Here is a 19,663-nt window from a genome sequence, read left to right on the forward strand (position 1 = left end):
GCTGAAGTTCAAGTGCAAGGTCCTCTCTCCTGCACGTACAGATGCGCAGTGGGGGTCGGCCTCCTGGGCCTGCCTTTGATAAGCCCCTCAGCTGGGCGTGGCTCACTCCTCCTGGCTGAAGACACTCCTTCCTCCTGCCACGCATCGGCACCTCAATAAGGAATGTTGGGGATTGTGATCGTACTGGGGACCTAGACATGGGTAAAAGGACACTTTTGAAGGGTTCTGTCATAGAGTCCAAAAGCAGGATAAGTAGCCAGGGGACACAGATACAGGAAGTCAGGAGACAATTTCCATCTGATTTCTGACTCGATTCTCACCCAGAAGTATTTAAGACCCTGCACAGATTTCAACATGCAGAGTGACACAAACAGTATATTGACATGTATATATATATACGAGGGGTCTTCAAAAAGTTCATTGACAGAGCTTGTAAAACCAAGGTGACGTGTTCGGATCCCCATACCATCCAACTGCCAAAACCAAACAAAACCAAAACAAAACAAAATGAAAGAAAACAAAAACTCATGGAAAGATTTGTATTATCTTTTATTTCTACTTTTTCATAAATTTTTTGAAGTACGCTTGCATATTTTGTACATAAAGAAAATAATGTACAGTTTTAAAATTGTATACATGTTCAATTTTCTCTAATGTTTGGAAATGAAAAATACCAAATTATAGGGGTTTTTTTTGTATTAGATACACACATGTGTAATAAAATAAAAATACAGGAAAAAATACATACCAAATAAAATACTCCTTTCTGTCCTAAAAGTGGTGGAGATAATTAGATCAAGTGTGATTTCATTGATGTCACTACGGTAGTACCGATGCTAACCTAATCAACCTCTGATCTCAGAGGCAACAAAAAGCCCAGCTGGAGAGGAAAACTTTCCCTCTGTCACAGCATTTTCTGGTCATGCTGGGAGCGCTGCTGTGTTCTGTTGAATCAGCATTCAAAATCTGAGATAGTAAGACAGGTGGATCATGATTGCCATTCTTGTACCTTTGGTGATTTTCTCTTGTTTTCCTGATTAAAGTCCATTGTGGATATGACTATTGCATCATCAAATTTCAGACAAGTCATGGACCACTTGTCTGTGTCTTGTCCTAAAAAACCAGTAGCTACATACAGAAGACCCTTAACCTTTTCAAGCTGCCTGTGATTGATGCTGACTCACTGACCTCCCTCCTCCTCAACCCAAAGAGAATTTGAAAAACCGTCAGGCCTTAGAACACTTAGCAAGGACCAGTAGGTGCCCGTGAACTGCTGGGGTTGGGCCCTTCTCCACAACCCTTGGGCTCTAATAAAGAGAAGAGAAACTTGAAACCAAGGAAGCTTCAGCAACTCTAGACCTCAGGGTTTTTAACAAGATTAACAGAAGTGAAGCTCACAGACCTTCAGTGCTTCCTTCATTCCAAAACACAAGCAAAGACTGTGTCCTTGCTTCCCATGACCCACGTGGGGACAAGAGGTGAGACACATTTAGACACATAACATGGTTGGTTCTGCAGGAAAGAAACACTGCAGAGGAAGATTCCATTGTAGAAGTTTCCCAGGAAACTTCAGCTAAAGCATCAGCAAAACCGAGGGGTAATGAGGGAATCTTACGACTCTCTGATGGTGTTTCCTCCCTGGTTTTCTGCTAATTGCTCTTTACAAGTCTCCTGATTTGCTTCATGTCTATGCCTGTTTTACTCTGTTCTCTGCTTCCTATAAGAGAACACCTGGAACTAGATAATTTATAAAGAAATGAAATGTATTTCTTACAGTTTTGGAAGCTGGGAAGTCCATTTTCCAGGAGGTGCATGTGACAGGACCTTCTTCTCAGCGGGGACTCTCTACAGTTCCTGTGGTGATACAGGGGAGCACATGAAAATGAAGATGAACATGGCATGAGCAAGAAAGCTAACCTACCCTCTCGCTCTCCTTATAAAGCTATTACAGCCACGCCCATGATAACTCATTACTTCATGAGTCGATCAACCCACTAGTGTGGGCACAGTCCTCATGATCCAATCACTGCACAAAGGCCCCACCTTTAAATACTATGATTGGATTTCTCACTCTTTTAACACTGTTACAATGGAGATGAAGTTCCCAATATACAAACTTTTGGGGCACACGTTTGCCCTATAGCAATGCCCTTCATATGTAGGTATTAAAAGTCTGGATGACCACAAAGATTTTTCTCATATGTGTACTTTTCTTTGTTTGTTTGTTTGCTATTATTTACATGTGTACCAACACCATGGTGCACGTGTTCAGGTGTTATTATCAGATGCCTTCCAGTGTGACAGGGCACAGTCCAGCTGCCTGGCCCCTTTCAACAGCAAACCACTCAAAAGTCAACTGTTGTTGGAGTTGGAAGTCAGCTGTTGTCCAGGAATCCCAGTGATCTGAGGAGAGATGTTGGGCTAAACTATCTCTCCAGTAACCTGAAGGAGAATGACCAGACTGAAGCCATCTCCCTGGTAAACCTGAAGAACAGCCAGACTGAAACCATCTGAAAGACTCTCATTTACTGAGTTTTTTTATGAGGGGGCTGAGGGAATAGAATTTGGAAAATGAAAAGCAGAAGGGAGGGGAATGTGCAAGGGGCCAAGTGCAAAGTCTCTCCAAGACTCCATCTGGCTTCTGCTCCCATCTTTGCTGTTATTTCAGAGTCTGGATAGTTTGTGCCTTCTGGCAAGTCTGCCGCTTCAGGCTGGCTGGAAAACAAACTTTACATTAATGTGAATAATATCATCTTGTCCCATAACCAAGTTTCAAAATGTTAAATAACCACAGGATAAGAGGGAACTCAGAGAAATGCATTCTAAGAAAAACACTGTGTCCTTTTAAAATCTTTTAAAGCCCATGATGTTTTAGGTCCCAACATGACTTCAGTCCTGCTCACACCAAAACCAGAAAGTAGAATCCTATATGCAAGAGCTTTCCTTTTTCAACTCTCGATGTCTTTTTTAGTTGTCGTTCCATAGATCACTGGCTGTTTATACTCCCTACAAGCATGTACAAGATGGTGTGTTTTTACTGATTGTAACAAACCAACAAACAAAAACAGCATTAGGAAATGTTTTCTTTTTCAAACTGATGTTCACACAAAACACATATATTTTGTAATTTACTTTTTTCAATCATAAAGTTGAATTGCTTCTTTAAGTAAAAAATGATCATTTGTTTCTACACTGAGTTTGTTTTTATTCTTCTTTGAGAGGAGTTTCCAACATGTTTTATTTTATATCATCTCTCCCACATCACCTTAGCAGGCTGATGCCAGTTTATACATCCAAGAATACACCTGTTTTGGATCTGATCTCACAGGCCAGCCACCTGTCAAGAAACCTGAGATGAGATCCATTTACCTGGCAAAGCCTCAACCATGTCGTGTACTGGGTTCTCAGCTCAGGGAGAGCTGAAGGATGGGGGGTGGATTTGTTGATTGGCCCCATGCTGTACCCAAGCACTTTAATCAGAACCCAACCCTCATTGCCAGGCTGACAGCCAACAAAACTCACGTTTATTCTCATGATGTTCACCAGCCTGCCACCGAGACACCTGTCCGGAGCCACCTGTTCTTCAGTCTCTGGCACAAGGCTATGCTGATGTGGATGCAAACCCAGCTCTCTGCCTGCCAAGCATAAATGTGGCCGACTCCACACTGAGCATTCAGGTACCAAGCAACGGGTCTTCCCAGGTTCCCAATCAGACTTTCTAGAATTTCCCAAAGATACTAAGGCTCAGCCCTTTCAAGATCCCCCCACCCCCCACCCCAAATTAGAAACAGGACCTGGGAGCCATCCAGACTTTCCTGTCTCCTCCCTAGTAAAAATAGACTTCAACCCAACCAGACACCCTAATTGGCCACAGAACACCAGCCCAGATGCTGAGCATTAACCTCCTGTCTCCCCACAGAAGACCTCACCTGAGTCTCATCAAAGCCTACACTGTTCCCCAAACTTCACTGTCCAGACATGTTCCAGAACAATCCCTCGGAACTGTCTTTATGAGATGGGACAAGGCATGGTGGGGCTCCAGGTTCAGAACAGCTGCCTCATCCTCCCTCCTTAGAAGTCTCTACCTACTGGTCAGAATCCTCACATCTTACAGGGCTAAGCCCATGTCCCAGTAAGTGTCCCCTAAAAGAGACTTCTGGTGTCCTCCTACTCTGAGGAGAGTGCCCAGGAATAAGAGCCTCTACTGTAGGGAACACTCAGCTTTCACTCTCTCATGACTTGGCTGCTGCCTGAGGAGGGAAAAGCTATGCAGGGAACAGCCTGTGTCTGACACATCAGAGTTTCCCCAGATGTGGTGACTGTGCAGACTGTGAAACCCCACATAATGCCTGCGAGGGGTAGACACGCAGACATTTCCTAACTAAAGTACATAAATTTAAGTTGAATTTAAATAAAACATTATAATGCCATATAAAATTATTTTTATATTAGTTGATTATAAGACAACTGAGTTAAAATTTGTAACAGCATTAAAATATAATGTTTATAAGAAGCTATGAAAAACATCTATAATTAGTGTGTAAATGACTAAATTTTGGGTAACTGTAAAATTCACCTATGGGTGTAAAAGACATCTGTTACTTACTTTACAAGACATCTACAATTGGTCGTCCACATCACTGGGCACCAGATTTGAGAATTCAACCAACTGCAGATCAAAAATACCCCCAAATCAGTAAAAATTATAATCCACCAATAAAAATGGTAGAAATTAAAAAAATATATGTACAGCAACTATTTTCGTAGAATTTACATTCTGCTTGGTGTTATATGTAACCTAGAGATGATTTAAAGTATAAGGGAGGATGTGTTTAGGTTATATGCAAACACTACCCATTTAATGTACGGTACTTGAGTATCCCTGGATTTTAGTCGCTACAAGGGTCCTGAAACCAATTTCCTGCAGACGCCAAGGAATGACTGTACTGGATATTGTAAGTGCCTTTTCTTCCATGGAGTGCCAGAGTGGTGATAACGTGTTAGAAACTCCTGTGTTTTCCAGCATAAGTCCCCATCCTCTGAGAGTCCTGAGAAAGACAGCAGATTGGTCCTGGAGTCCTCATGAAAGGAGGGGGTGGTTTCATTGGGTGTAGTATGTGCGACTCAAAACCTGGGCGTGGAGGCAGAGCAATACCAGGTGGGGTGTGGGGGGTGTGGGCGATGTCCACCAGAGCTGGAGGATCATGTGGGGTATGTTGGAGTTGGAAGAGACTTCTGCTGCTGCAGGTGGAAAAAATGGCTCCTGGCAGTCATAGAACAGGTTCTAGCTTCATCCAAGAGGCTACAGTTTCATTCTTTCCTTTTTCTTTTCCTCTGGCTGCTTGAAATATTTCTCATTTCATATTGAGTCTGTGGTCATTAATAATCAACTCATTAATTAATCAGCAGCCACTTGTGCAGCCTGCCTTGTTGCAAACTGGGTGAGAACACACTGCTGTCTCTGTACAACAGTGATGATCGAATTCTCTCTGAACTCAGTAATTGTAATGCCCGGGTTACCAACATCTACTGTGGTGATAATCTTGACCTCTCGTGGGTCCAGACAAGGCATGGTCAAAGCTCACTTTAAAAGATTCTCTGCGAAATGGTCATCGATTCCAGAATATTGGCCTTTAGTATTCTGATCACCAAGGGTATCACCTGCATCTGTAGGCTTCTCGTGTCTGCAAGGACACTTCTCTTCTCTCTTGCACTTTCCTCTCACCCAGAGGGAGCAAATGTGGGGCCAATTCTTTTTTACAGTAGAATGCGGTCCGGGACAGCCTGAGCAGCCTGTCACAGGTGGATGTGGCTTTCCCCAGCACATCAATTGGCTGTGTTCCATCAATAAGAAATCTCTTCCTTCATATTCTGTGTGTGTTTCTTTTTTATTATTTATTTATTTATTTATTTATTTATTTAATTTATTTATTTACTTACTTACTTAGAATATTCATGAGATACAAACCTAATTGTCACCCCTCCTGCTCATGATGTGAGGGCCAGATTCATACCCGTTATGTGCGTGGTTCTTTTTGTTGACATCTGACTGTGGTATGTCATCTTAAGACAGTTACATCATGAACCTGAGTGAGCAGACCATACTCTAGGCCTAAGAGGCAGATAGGACAGACATTCTTTAATTTACTGCAGGTTTGACACACTTCAGTCTTCTAGAAATGCTTGTGGACCCCAGGGCACCAGTGAGACACTGTAAATAGCCTGGGGCTGGTTTTGCTTTCTTTTTTGTCCTTTTATTTGACTATTAAGATATATGGGTTTTTTCCAAGGCATATCTGTCACAGAATGAGGAAGCTCACATCCTATGAGTTCTGTCTGTTGTGGGTGTTGGATCCCAGAGATGTCACCACCTTGAGAGTATCCAGAGGCAGTGATAGCTTCTGAGGTGGGAGGTAGGACCACCACAGTCTCGTCAGGCCCAGCCTTTTCAAAGGAGAAAAATTTATAGTTTACTCTTTTATGGAATCAGGCCCACCCAGAAAGCCCCTGCTTTGACTAATTTAAAATTTTATCTTTGATTACATCAGCCAAATCCCTTCGAGGCTACACTTAAACTAGCCTTTGAGTGACTGGAACAGGGTGTGCCTGACTTCCACTAGGGTAGAGATTCTAAAGAATCTGAACCCCACATCCCCAACTGTAAAGTAAGCCTGTCAAGTCTACAAATGCACACCCACGATTCCTGAATGTATTTTCTACTTCACTGACAGTTTCTAATCAAACAGGAAGCATCAAAACCCCAGCCTCTAGCAGATTTTTTAAATTCTGAAATTAAAATAGTTCAGGCATTAAAAGTGTTCCCCATGGACATAGCAATAGTGTTGTCACAGGCCACCCAGCTTTACTATCCTTGGATCCAGACCAAGTGTCCTTACAGAAGTTCACTGGTTGGAGGGGATTGTCTGGGCTGTCCAGGCTTCTGGGCCTGTGGTCGTGGTGCTAACCTGCCAGCCACATGTGCCTGAACCCACTCCTGCAGGTGACTGACTTGTCAGTGGAGTTCCCATGCCAGTGGGTCCTAGCTGTGTCCCTCTGCCTGTGATTCAACACACAAGTCAGAGATTCTGAGTTGACCCCCCTCCCAGGTGAGAAGGTTCACTTCTGTCCCAGAGGTGAGATAATGGGGACTCTCCAGTGACCAGCATCTGGTTCTCACAGTGTTCGTATTCTTTGTGAGAAAGCAATATGGTACAATAGGCTAAAGTTCTAGTTATTTTTCCTCTTTTTAGTCATTGTAAAATACATATATTTGCTTCTCTTCTCTGATTGCTCTGGCTAGTACTTCCAACACTATGTTGAATAGGAGTGGTGAGAGTGGGCATCCTTGTCTAGTGCCTGTTCTTAAAGGAAAAGCTTTCAGCTTTTCCCCATTCAGGATGATATTGGCAGTGGGTTTGTCATATATGGCTTTAATTATGTTGAGATACTTTCCCTCTATACCTAACTTATAGAGGGTCTTTGTCATGAATGAGTGCTGAACTTTATCAAATGCTTTTTCAGCATCTATAGAGATGATCATATGGTCCTTGTGTTTGAGTTTATTAATATGGTGTATCACATTTATTGATTTGCGTATGTTGAACCAACCTTGCATCCCTGGGATGAATCCCACTTGATCGTGATGAATAATTTTTCGTATGTGTTGCTGTATTCTGTTTGCTAGTATTTTAGTGAGGATTTTTGCATCTATATTCATCAAGGATATCGGCCTGTAGTTTTCTTTTTTGGTTATATCTTTACCTGGTTTTGGTATCAGGATGATGTTTACTTCATAGAATGAGTTTGGGAGATTTGCGTCCGTTTCAATCTTTTGGAATAGTTTGTAAAGAATCGGTGTCAATTCCTCTTTGAATGTTTGGTAAAATTCTGCTGTGAATCCATCTGGTCCTGGGCTTTTCTTTGTTGGGAGCCTTCTGATCACAGCTTCAATCTCCTTTATTGTTATTGGTCTGTTCAAATTTTCTACGTCTTCACGGTTCAGTTTTGGGAGCTTGTGTGTGTCCAGAAATTTATCCATTTCCTCCAGATTTTCAAATTTGTTGGCGTATAGTTGTTTATAGTAGTCTCGAATGATTCCTTGTATTTCAGATGAATCAGTTGTAATATCGCCTTTTTCATTTCTAATTTTGGTTATTTGAGTCTTCTCTCTTCTTTTTTTTGTTAGCCATGCTAATGGTTTGTCAATTTTATTTATCTTTTCAAAAAACCAACTTTTTGATTCGTTGATCTTTTGAATTGTTTTTTGGTTTTCAATTTCATTCAGTTCTGCTCTGATCTTAATGATTTCTTTCCGTCTGCTAACTTTAGGATTGGATTGTTCTTGTTTTTCTAGTTCTTTAAGGTGAAGTGTTACATCCAGATTGGAAAAGATGAAGTCAAACTGTCCCTGTTTGCAGATGACATGATCCTATATATCAAACAGCCTAAAACCTCTACAAAAAAACTGTTGGAATTGATAAATGATTTCAGCACAGTAGCAGGATACAAAATCAACACACAAAAATCAGTAGCATTTCTTTTCTCCAATAGTGAACATGCAGAAGGAGAAATCAAGAAAGCCTGCCCATTTACAATAGCCACCAAAAAAATAAAATACTTAGGAATTGAGTTAACCAAGGAGGTGAAAAATCTCTATAATGAGAACTACAAACCACTGCTGAGAGAAATTAGAGAGGATACAAGAAGATGGAAAGATATTCCATGCTCTTGGATTGGAAGAATCAACATAGTGAAAATGTCCATACTACCCAAAGTGATATACAAATTCAATGCAATCCCCATCAAAATTCCAAAGACATTTTTCTCAGAAATGGAAAAAACTATTCAGACATTTATATGGAACAATAAAAGACCACGAATAGCCAAAGCAATGCTCAGCAAAATAAATAAAGCTGGAGGCATAACACTACCTGACTTTAAGCTATACTACAAAGCTATAATAACCAAAACAGTATGGTACTGGCATAAAAACAGACACACTGACCAATGGAATAGAATAGAGAATCCAGAAATCAACCCACACACTTACTGCCATCTGATCTTTGACAAAGGCACCAAGCCTATTCACTGGGGAAGGGACTGCCTCTTCAGCAAGTGGTGCTGGGATAACTGGATATCGATATGCAGGAGAATGAAACTAGATCCATACCTCTCACCGTGTACTAAGATCAACTCAAAATGGATTAAGGATTTAAATATACACCCTGAGACAATAAAACTTCTTAAAGAAAACATAGGGGAAACACTTCAGGAAATAGGACTGGGCACAGACTTCATGAATACGACCCCAAAAGCACGGACAACCAAAGGAAAAATAAACAAATGGGATTATATCAAACTAAAAAGCTTCTGCACAGCAAAAGAAACAATTAAAAGAGTTAAAAGACAACCAACAGAGTGGGAGAAAATATTTGCAAAATATACATCTGACAAAGGATTAATATCCAGAATATATAAGGAACTCAAACAACTTTACAAGAAGAAAACAAGCAACCCAATTAAAAAATGGGCAAAAGAGCTAAGTAGGCATTTCTCTAAGGAAGATATCCAAATGGCCAACAGACATATGAAAAAATGCTCAACATCACTCAGCATCCGGGAAATGCAAATCAAAACCACATTGAGATACCATCTAACCCCAGTTAGGATGGCTAAAATCCAAAAGACTATGAACGATAAATGCTGGCGAGGCTGCGGAGAAAAAGGAACTCTCATACATTGTTGGTGGGACTGCAAAATGGTGCAGCCTCTATGGAAAATGGTATGGAGGTTCCTTAAACAATTGCAAATAGATCTACCATACGACCCAGCCATCCCACTGTTGGGAATATACCCAGAGGAATGGAAGTCATCAAGTCGAAGGTATACCTGTTCCCCAATGTTCATCGCAGCACTCTTTACAATAGACAAGAGTTGGAACCAGCCCAAATGCCCATCATCAGATGAGTGGATACGGAAAATGTGGTACATCTACACAATGGAATACTACTCAGCTATAAAAACGAATGAAATACTGCCATTTGCAACAACATGGATGGACCTCGAGAGAATTATATTAAGTGAAACAAGTCAGGCAGAGAAAGAGAAATACCACATGTTCTCACTTATTGGTGGGAGCTAAAAATTAATATATAAATTCACACACACACATACACACATACACACACAAACCGGGGGGGGGGGAAGAAGATATAACAACCACAATTATTTGAAGTTGATACAACAAACAAACAGAAAGGACATGGTTGGGGGGGAGGGGGGGAGGGAGAAGGGAGGGAGGTTTTGGTGATGGGGAGCATTAATCAGCTACAATGTATATCGACAAAATAAAATTTAAAAAAAAAAATAAATAAAAAAAAATAAAATAAAATAAAAAAATAAATAAAAATAAAAAAAACATATATTTGTTCTTCCCTGTTTCCTGGCACACAGCTCCTAAAATCCTAGAAATTGGGGGATCTATAAGGTGTCATTTGTATGCTAATGAGAAGACCTGTGGTTGGGGAACCCTAGATTGCTTCAGAATGGGGACCAGAAAGACCAAGGCATGACTAGAGGGTTGGAATGTTCATCCCAACCTCCTGGAAGGGGAGAGGCTGAAGGTTAAGTTGATCACCAATGGCCTATGATTTAATCAATGATGAATATGCAATGAAGCTCTCATATTAAAAAAACAAAATGAAACTGGGCTTTGCTAGCTTAGGCATGGCTGGATACGTGGATATTCCTGCAGGGGGTGCACCCGCACCTGCAGAGGGCGTGGAAGTGCTAAGCTCCTTCCCTTATCCCTCGCTCAATTCATGTTTTTCATCTGGCTCTTTATCTTTAACTTTGTAATATTCTTTGTGGTAAAAGTTTCAACATATTGAAGTGTTTCCCTGAGTCCCATGAGCAGCTCTGGCCAATTATTCAATCCTGAGGAGGGGTTGGTTGGACCCCCAGGTTTGTATCCAGTCAGTTGGAAAAACACATAACAACTTACTCCTTGAAACTGGTGTCTGAAGTGGGGGCAGTCTTGTGAGACTGAGCCTTCAATCTGTGGGTCTGAGGCTCTGGCAGGTGGACAGTATCAGAATCAAATTCTTAAATTCAATTACAGGTTGCCTAGCAGGTGCCCATCACAGAACTGGTTGTTGGTGGGTAGAAGTTCCCACACATATATGAATGTGTGTGCCCTCCCCTTTGTGTTAGAAATGAGAGAACTGTTTGTGATGGAGAGGTTCAGGGGAAGAGGACACCTGCCCCACCACAGGGTGACAACACTTGGGCAGGGGCTGAAAAAGAGGGGATGCCCTGAGGACGGTCCTCAGCCTAGGACCTCCTGGAAGTGGGACACACATATACACCCGCACTCAGGGATTTTCATAACTGTATCAAGTGGGCACATGCAGATTTCACACTACAGTCTAGGTGTAAAGTCCATTTGTTCCCTTGGTCAGCTCCTGCTTGTGTGCCTGGAGACAGGAGGTCTACACTGCTATAGGGGGAGTGGCCACTTGTGGCTTGGATTATTGGGTTGCACTTGTGCCTGTTGGGTCCCTGCAGTGGATGCTGTAGCCTGAGTGCATAGGGATCCTGTTCCTTCAGGTTAGGGGAGTTAGGGGTTGAGGTTTCTGCCACCATGGTCATTCCAGGGTACATTCATGGGCCGCCAATGCTGTGTTGGGGAGCCAGAGGGGTAGGAGGTGTTTAACAGGAGCTCTGCTTTTGTTCTTGGCCTCAGGACAGAAGTGGCTGGCTGGTTCTGGGTGGTGGGGGCTGCAAAGCCCCTCAAGACCCTCTATTTTCAGGGGGTCTTTTCGAGTCCTATCCAGTCTTGACTCACCTGAGCTTATGAGAACAGAGGAGATGGGGCTCCTTCAGATTGTCATGGCCATAGAGGTTGGGATGCTGGCATCAAAAGCCACCGAGCCTGCTCACTCAGGTGTGTGCAGTAGCTGTCCCTCTGCTGGGACTCTGCCGGCCCCACCCCCAGTGTCTGCAATTCAGGGCACCTTGAGCTCATTCCCCATGCCCGAGATGGGATGCTGAGATCCAGAGAGATCTGTCCAGATCCGTCTTGCACAGGAGTTTTTAGCCTTCAGCATCCTGGGCCCTCAGAAGCTCCCTGTGATTCTCAGATTTGCCCGGCCTGGGCTCTGGCTGCTTCTCCATTCTGGGCCCATCTTGACCATGTTCCTACCACCACCATTGCATCCCAGAGTGCCCACATGGTCCTTCTTCCTTCTGCAGAAAGTTCTCCTCCACACACCCAGGATGGAACCAGACCGTGTGTGCCCCCTTAGGTGCTAGAAAGAAAAGAACTCTGTCTGAGGAGGAGGCTTGGGTGAAGAGGGCAGCGTTCCTGCCACCCAGTGATGATACTTAAGCTGGTCCTGCACAGGAGGGCACTGCCTTCATCTGGAATTTGACCCAGAGGCTCCTGAAATGCCAATGAATGTCTCCATGTGGCATTTCCTTGCCTTCTTGGCAGCCAGCTGTGGGGTACAGCTCCACAGATTTCACAGTGTAGTCTGGGTGTAAGGGCTGTTTGTCCCTTGGTCAGTCCCTCTCATGTAAATCTGGGGAAAAGGAGGTCTACACTGCCACGAGTGAGGTGGCAGCCAGTGGTACGGAGCTTTGGGGTGCACTTGTGAATATTGGGGCCACAGAGTGGCTGGTAGAGGCCAAGGATATAGGGAGACTTTTCTTCATGGTGCCAGGTGTCCTGGCATTCTGGTCATTCCAGGGTGTGCGGACCTCTAGTGCTCAGGGCTGATATATTGCTGCCTACCTGTGAGATACAGGGGGAGCTTTGGGTGAAGAAGAAAGTTTTCCTACCACCTGATGATTACCCTTGGGCTGGGCCTGGACAAAAGCACACAGCCCTGGTCTGACATTCAGCTGAGGGGCTCCTGGACGTGGTAGGGATGATCTCCTGACATCCATTCCCTGGTCCATTCCCTGACAGTCACTGGCAGAAGGGCTGGTTGGTTCCTGCAATGGATGTGTGTGTATATGTGTGTGGGGGGGGGGAATATAAATATAAATATATACACACAGAGGACTTTCCCTAAATACATACACATGCATATATTTATAGATAAAGAAAGTCATTGCTGCACCTGTCTCTGAGTGAAGTACCCAGGACTGGTCGACAGGACCGTGCTGTGTTTGGAGCAGTGGCGATGAACAGGCACCAAGGCCTGAGACCTTGAGGGGCCTTGGTCTCTGCAGTCTAGTGCACAGTGGACTCCTTTTTTCTCTTGGTCAGTTTCTGTAAAGCAAGTGTAAGGAAAGAAGGTCTACTGTGCCACAGGGGAAGTGACACTCAGTGGTTTGGACTTCTGGGGCACACGTCTACATTTTGGGGACCTGGGGTAGCTGGTAGAGGCCAAGAAAGCAGGGGGACTTTTCCTCCTGGTTCAGGGTGTCAGAGTGTAGGGTCCTGGGGCTCTGGTCACTCCAGGGTATGGGGGCCTCAGTGCTCAGGGTGAGGATTCTGCTGCTGCTGCATGGTACCAGCTGCCAAGCAGGTGCTGGTACACAGGCTGCACTGTGCAGTGGTGGGGAAGCAGAAAGTAGACAGGGCTTGCAAGGAGCCACACTACTGCTCATGGCAGTAGGAAAGAGAAGGGGCTGGCTGGTTCTGGGTGGAGGGGGTGCCCAAAGCCACAAGGCCCTGGTATTATCAGATGGTCTAGATTCAAGTCTTCACCTATCTTGATCCACTGGAGCTTTAAGGAAGAGAATAAATGGGGCTCTTTTTGGCTGACCAGCCCTAGAGGCCCACAACCTCGCAGGGAAGAACCAAACTGGCCCTGAATCTCTGAGCTGCTGCAGGCTCAGGGCTGGAAACCTGGCCTATGGCCTTGAGCTCTCAGCAGCCTCCTGGCAAACACATGTGCAGTTTGCATCCCCAGCTCCAGACTTTGCAGTCCCAGCCCCACTCCACCTGCTGGTCTCAGGGGCAGTCCTGTTCACGGGGCCATCCAGTTGGGGAAGCCAAACCTCAGGATTCTGCTTCTTGCCTAGTTCCCTTCCTCTGTCAAATGTATCAATGGCCAAATGTGTTTGTCAAGGTTGGCCCCCTTCCGAGGTGCAGCTCAATTAGAAAAAAGAGGCTTCTTTTACCTGGCACCCCAGGTATCTCCAATTCAGTCACTCATCTGACCCTCCCACCAGGGCTTCAGAGATCCACCTAGATCTGGCCAAATCTGCTTGGTCAGGGGTGCGTAGCCATCAGTGTCCTTGGCGTTTCCCCACTACTCCAGAATCCTCAGGCCCTGGCTGCTCCTCTATCTGGATCTCACCTTGTCCCTCCCACACTCTCACTGCCACCAGTGCACCCAGCGCGCTTTGACCTAGCCCTTCCCCCTTTCCTAGGACAGTCCCTGCTCAACTCATCCAGGACCAGGAATTGATCTTGTGGGACCTTTTTCAGTGCTCAAAAGGACAGAACTATTTCTTTTTTTTAAAAAAACTTGACATATAATTTATTTTTTATAAAATTGGCAGCTTTATGGGTAGATAGGTATGTACATATATGTAAAAATGCTATCATTGTGGGAGGATTAGCTTTCATAGGCTTATGTTCAATGATTTCATCAAGTTGCTATTTTAACTTTTTCAGTCTTTTTTCATTACTTATTTACTACACATCCACCTGCCTTCAAATTTGCCAGAAAGGACAGGAGTGTAGACGTGATCCCCTTAGACCTACTCTTGATTCAGTGGGTTCCAGCTTGTGCACTGTCCGGATTGCCCAGGGGGTGATGCTCACAGGGAGGAGGTCATGCTTGTGATGATAATGCTTTAGGTCACCAGAATTCACCAAAGGCATCCACTGCCTGGTGCCCGGTGCCCCCAGAGGCTGTATGGAGCTTGGAAACAATCATTTAAGCCATTAAGTGAGAACAGAAGTTAAGTGATGCCCACAGGACAGAGAAAAAAGTTCCTTTTTGGTTTCCACATGGTTGGTACTTCCTCTTGTGTTAGTCTGGCTCCCAAACAGGATGTGTTCCTTCTACATTGTCCTCTTTTGCATCACACTGATTCTGCCCCCATGGGAAGGAGGCCTGGATTGCAGTGGTGAGGAGGACCCCATCCTTTCCTCCAGCTGCTGCCCTGGTGAGCTCTGCAGCGTGTCGAGCAGAGCCCGAAATTCTTCCTCACTGAGCGGTGGTTCGGGTGGTAGAGGGGCTTCCTGCTGTGGATCCAGATTCACCACAGGACACTGTGTGGGTGCAAGGGGCCAGCTCAAAGCTTGAGGTTTGTGCATGATGCTGGTCTGCCTGCTCACGAGATGAGATGGCTTCTTAGCTGGTACTGGCTGCTGCCACCACAGGGGTGACTGGGTGTGTGCGGGCTGCTGAGGTGCCTTTTCTCCAGATTCCTGCTGGACCATCATGTCCTGGGCTCCTCACTGCACCACTGCATGAGGTGGGATGTGCTGAGCCAGGCCCTGCGAGTGTTCCTCAGTGTTATCTGTTTGAGGCTGCCCCTTTATGGGCAGAACTGCCAGGCCAGTGTGCCCATTGTCCTTGTCATCCCGGCACTTTCCTTGGTATGCACACCAGAAAGGAGTCTGAGTATGTGACAGCCCCCTCCTAGAGCTGGTGCCAATGACGTGTGACTCATAAGTGTCAGAACAGGTTGAGAGAGTTCTCCTGGCATAGCCTGGGTGAGCTGGAGCATCATGAGCCTCGGTGCCTGCTCATTCAGCCCCCAGAGGGATCCCAAAGACCAAAGGACATGTGGGGTGGAGGAAGACCTGGCACAAATGACTTCTTGCTGCTGAAAGAAGTGGAAGGAAGAAGATGATGGTCGCTGCTTGGGGCAGTGCACAAGCCGCTTTGCTGCAGCTGAAAAGTCAGGCGAGGTCTCTGCTGTGGACCTTCTGCCAGGGAATTCATGGGTCCACTTCTGCTCTGGCCTGGGTGCCAAACTCCTTGGTTCTAAAACTAGACATGAATTCTTGATTCTGGAAAGCCTGTTTCTTTAGCCAGTTCCTCCTTAGTGGCAATTCCAGGGAACTTGGTTTTTTTTCTTTCCAAAAGCTCGAAGCAGAATACTGTTTTGTGCTCTTGTAATGGATGTCCACTGTCATCTGCCTTCTCTGGGTAAGGTTTCCTGAGTCCGAGGCCGAGGTGGCTCCTGCTGAGGAAGTTGCTCTCCTCTCGAGGAGCCTGCAGACCCCGACTGGCTCTGCCTGAGGCGTCGTCCTCTCTGGTTTTGAAACAAATCTCTTTTCTGACTCAGGAACACCAATTTCTTTGGCCACTTTTTGTCTGGTGGTTATACCAGGGTAGGGGCTCTGTTCAAGCAATGCCTGCAGGGCATCCGTTTGACTTGGGGTCAGAGCCATCGTCTTTCTTTCTTTTTTAAAAAAATTAATTTTTATTGAGTCAAAATTGATTATTCTTTTTTGGGGGTTCAACATTGATATATGTTGATCAAATCAATATTACTAGCATATATATTGTTACAAATCATAATTATTCTTTTTGCCCCTTGTCCAATCTCTCCCCATCCCTCTCTCCTTCCTCCCTCCCCCTCTAACTACCCTAGATTTCTTCTCTCCTTCTGAAAGAATAATGGTTACTCTGTTGATTTGTTGCCTAGATGATCCGTCCAATGCTGAGAGGTGTGATCAGGTCCCCCAATGTTATCATAGAGCAGATGCTTCTTCTGTCACTTTGAAATGGGCTTTTTGGAGAGAGACATCCTCCTTCTTTCTTCATCTCTGCTGGTGACTCTCCTTGTGTCAATACACTCCAGTGGCTGGTGGACCACCTGCATGGTGGTTGTGGTGTTAGCTGCTTTTGTGGCAGCCATGGTTATTGTGGTGGCTGTGGTGGGCCATCCACATGGAGGTGATGTTTTTGGCATGCTCCTTGGTGCTGGTGGTGTGCCTGGCTGTGGGGAGTGTCTGGTCCCTGGCTCCATACCTTGGGTCCCCGGGTGGGCCCCGAGGTGCAGCGTGGTGTGCCTGGTTGTGGGAGAGGGGTCCAGTCCCCTTCTGCATGACTTGGGTCCCCAGGCAGGCCCTGAGGCACTGGCATGGTGTGCCTGGTTGTGGAAGGGAGGGTCCAGTCCCTGGTCCATGCCTCATGTCCCCTGGTAGGTCCCAAGACACTGGTGGTGTGCCTGGGCTGGAACTAATTTTTTGTCTTTTGCTTACTTCTAAAATGGGGGAATTCCTGTGGGAACCAGTACTTGAGCTCTGTGGTTGAGCTAAATTGCTGCTTTGCAGCTGTTTCCCTAGGAAAGGCTTTTTGTGCAGCTCAGGGTTTAACGGTTGACCTTAAAGGTGCTTCCATCTCTCCAGAGACCCAGTGCACCAGGATTGTATAGAAACTCTGGTCTGGGCCTGAGATTTTCATCAAACTGCACCCCATGCAATTCTATATTCCTGACCAGTCTCCTCTGGCTGGTCCTGTGCTGATTGGGGGGCAGATCAGCTGTCCTTGCTGTGTCCCAGTGTCCTCCTGGTGGGCACGTCTCCTCCAACATCCGTGCTGCAAATGCTTCCCATGGGATGGGCCCTACACTGGTCCCTTGCGATGACTCACCAGCCTCTGAGTGGCTTCTTTTTTTTCAGCTTTTCTGGCTCCTCACTCCTGCGTGGGTCCATGGGAACCCTGTTAGTGTTCTTGCTGTCCTGGGGCCACAAGGCCCTCTTCTCTCCTGCTGCTTCCAAGCATCTCCATCTGAAGGGCACAGCTGCGGCGTCTGCTGGTTCCTGCTCCATGCGCTCAGCAGTTCCAGCCTTAATGCGGCAGCAGCCCAAACACTCAGAGCTGTTTTTTCTTTCTCTCATCGTGGTTTCTCCCACCTTCATGTACTCTGTAGGTCTCTCCTCCTCTTCCCCTGAGCTCGAGCAGCCCCAGCTTGGCTGATGTTACATTTTTATGGTTGTAAATTGGTTGATTTGTGGAAGAGTGACGTTGGGGACCATCTATTCCACCATCTTGACCAGAACTCTCAAAGCCATGCTCCTCCTCCAGGATTCCCTAGGGAGAGAGGTGCTTGAAGTGCTCACCAAGTCCATAGCAGAATGACTCATATTATCCATTGGTAAATAATGATTACAAGCTCCATTTGTTTGCACCAGACAGACCTATGATCACTTATCACACATTCACCTGTAAGTCATGAGGCATGAGTGACTGCCGCCGTTCTCATCCAAACACCATGAAGTGTTATAGGAGCCAGAGCCTTAATAATTGCTTGAGGCCTCACATCATAAACACTGCTCTGTCTCAAAAACCCAACTATGAATCAATCCATACCCCAACTATACTATTATCTCTCAGACTAGACATTACTTCCCCTAATAGTAACATGAGGAACACTGGCTAGCTTAACCAACCTAACTTTACCACCAACTAGTAACCTAATTGGAGAAATATTTGAGGTTCTAGCATTAGTTTTATGATCGAATTTTACAATTACCCTAATAGGACTTAATATAGTAAGAAGAGCTCTGTATTCCTTCTACATATTTTTCACAACACAATGAGGCAACTTACATATCACATTAACAACATTAAACAATCACTCACACACAAAGAAACTCTTATATTTATATATCTTCTACCTCTATTACTCCTCATTTAATCGCAACATTATTGTAAAAGCCATATACTGTAAATATAGTTTAAATATTAGTTTGTAAATCTACTAATAGAAGCTTAAAATGTTTTATTTACTGAGAAAATATGCAAGAACTGCTAAATCATGCCTCCATGAATGACAACATGGCTTGTTCAACTTTCAAAGGGTACAAGTAACCCATTGATCTTTGGAGCCAAAAAATTGGAGCAACTCCAAATAAAAGTAATAAATATCTTCTCTTTTTAATTATAATTTTACTCACAATACTAATTTTACTAATTACCATAACCATTACTAACATTTATAAAAATATCTTCTACACTTCTATGTAGAAACATCAATTTCATATGCTTTTATAATCTGCCTAAATTTAACCCTGATATTTATTTATTCATACCAAGAAATAATCACCTCAAACTGATATCGAATGACTATTTAATTCTTAAATCTTACACTTGGCTTCAAGTTAGATTATTCCTCAATAATATTTGTGCTCATAGCACTTTCTTGTCATAATGATTGATCATATAATTTTTAATAAAATATATACATTCAGATCCAAACATCAAACCATCCAAATGAGTTCTTTAAATATTTACTTATGTTTTTCATCCCCGTACTAATTTTATCTACTGCTAACAGCTTCTTCCGACTCTTCACTAGGTGAAAAGTAGTAGAAATTATATTATTTTTACTTATCAAAGAATAATATGGCCAATTAGATACAAATATAACAGCAACTTTATATAATCCTATTGGAGATATTGGACTTGTTCTATCAATGCCATGATTTGTATTACACTCAAACACTTGAGAATTTTAACAGATTTTCGTGCTCAACCCTACCCTGATATTCTCCAATTAATCAGCCTTTTTCTGGCAGCAATGAGTGAATCTACCCAACCTGGCCTTCACCCGTGTCTACATTCAACAGAAGGAGGCCCCGCATCAGCCTCAGCCCCACTCCACTACAGCACAGAAGTTGTAGCAGGAATTTTCTTATTCATTTGCTGTTACTCATCAACAGAAACAACAAAACAAACAC

General features: G+C 44.3%; 1 pseudogene; it reads right to left on the bottom strand.

Annotated features, from left to right (window-relative positions):
- Positions 1-5,000: 5,000 nt before the first annotated feature.
- Positions 5,001-14,897, bottom strand: LOC134376080 (pre-mRNA-splicing factor RBM22-like; annotated as a pseudogene).
- Between the last annotated feature and the right edge of the window lie 4,766 nt (positions 14,898-19,663).

Source organism: Cynocephalus volans, chromosome 4, assembly GCF_027409185.1.
Source record: "Cynocephalus volans isolate mCynVol1 chromosome 4, mCynVol1.pri, whole genome shotgun sequence".
Taxonomy (NCBI): Eukaryota; Metazoa; Chordata; class Mammalia; order Dermoptera; family Cynocephalidae; genus Cynocephalus; species Cynocephalus volans.